The 1,685-nt window shown below is 41.6% G+C and overlaps 1 protein-coding gene across 1 annotated transcript in view; it reads right to left on the bottom strand.

Moving 5' to 3' along the window:
- The window catches only part of LOC106533529 (DENN domain-containing protein 2A), a gene marked incomplete at its 3' end in the record, with an annotated part of 102,980 nt that extends 101,808 nt beyond the window's left edge, over positions 1 to 1,172 (bottom strand). The window contains 1 exon segment of the mRNA XM_014029871.1: positions 834 to 1,172.
- Positions 1,173 to 1,685: the final 513 nt, after the last annotated feature.

The raw sequence follows: 1,685 nt of genomic DNA, 5'->3' as shown, positions 1-1,685 counted from the left end.
TTACACATACATACACTGTACATACACATACGTACATACATATACACATACATTTACACATACATACACCACCACCCATGTAAATGGGTATGGTTTTCAGCAAGGCTTAAGTCATTATAATTACATAGTTATGCATTTTTGTTGCTGTGGTTTTGCTATCTTTGTTTTGTAGGTGTGGAGCCGAGAAGTCCGGTGTGCTGTCTTGTGTATTCTCAACATATAATTTACATATCTTCTAATCTCTTTTTCACTCTTTCTCATTACATTTCACTTTTTTCTTTCTTCTTCTTTTTCTTCTATTAATAATAAAAAAACATAAACTATGTGATCATAAATCTGTCAGTTTCCCTTTAATTTATAGTGTAAAATAATTTTAATGTTCAGTTTTGGGGTATTTTTGATTTAACGTTAAAATATTATTTGGCATTGAATGATTTAAAAATAACTATGGAAAAAAATAACAGTCTGCAAGTGTAGGTATTGTTCTCTAAATAAATGTTACTGAAATAATACTTTGCACTGTATATAATAAACAAAATTTCTGTACGTCTCCTGGGGGCTAAGCCCCCCTTGTCCTTAAAACTTAGTGACACCCCTGGTGCACACTGAGCTCAGAGGAGCAGAGGAGGACCACTCAGTGAGCTCGAAACTGGAGTTGAAATAAACTGATTCAAACACAGTCAGGGCAACTGACAACACAAAGTTGAAACCAGTAAAGCACCAGTGTTTACTGGGATGAAGCTGAGAAGCTGAATGCAGGACAGACTTTTAGCTGCAGGTTCCTTTCATCGTCTTTTCAAAGTAAAAACACAACATGGTGCAGACGAGCGTACCTTTCTGAGCTGGTGGAGCCCTGATGCAGTGCTCTCAGTGTGGCTTCTCATTTTGTGAAACCTGATCCTGCAGGAGACAGCATCCACTTGCATGGCCCAAGTCTTTTCCTTCAACCAAAGTGCTCTCCTCCCCCCACCCTCCTCTTCCTCAGTCTGTACGCCCCCCCTGCCCTGAGACTGCTCTCCCTTCACATAGCTCTCAAATATGTCCAAACCCTGAGAGGGCGAAAAGCTGCGAAGACGAACGGAGTCAGGAATCCTTTCTGTCCACCGTGCAGCCTGGAGCTGACAACTGTTTCCTCGCCCTCAAACCCTCTGCTCTCTCTCTTCTTTCAGTTCTTTCTCTCTCTCCCCTCCTCTCAAACTTTTCCCACCCCTCCTTTCCTCAAACCACCCCCTGTCTTCCCCTTCAGCCCTTCCTCCTTCCTCACACACACACACACACACACACACACACACACACACACACACACGCAGTACATCCTGCACAGCGGGAGGGGAGGAGGGAAAGAAAAGGCAGAAACACAGGGGGGCAGCTGCAGCCCTAACGGACCGAACTTCAGTCAAACAAGAGCCAACACTTTTATTTCTTTTTTCGTGCCCCCTCTCTGTGGAACTATCTTCCTCAGGACATCAGGCAGGCTTGTTCTGTAGAGGTTTTTAAAGCGAAGTTAAAGACGCACCTGTTCAAACTATCTTACTTATCTTAATTTTATCTTTTGTTTTGATCTGTTTTGTGATTTTATCTCTTGCTTTCTGTGTTTTTATCTTGTTTTCTGTGATTTTATCCTTGTTTTGTGAATTCACCTCGTTATTTGTGATTTTATCTCTTGCTTTCTGTGTTTTTATCTT

Source organism: Austrofundulus limnaeus, unplaced genomic scaffold (genome assembly GCF_001266775.1).
Source record: "Austrofundulus limnaeus strain Quisiro unplaced genomic scaffold, Austrofundulus_limnaeus-1.0 Scaffold961, whole genome shotgun sequence".
NCBI classification, from domain to species: Eukaryota; Metazoa; Chordata; class Actinopteri; order Cyprinodontiformes; family Rivulidae; genus Austrofundulus; species Austrofundulus limnaeus.
This window is presented reverse-complemented; position numbering and strand designations above follow the sequence as displayed.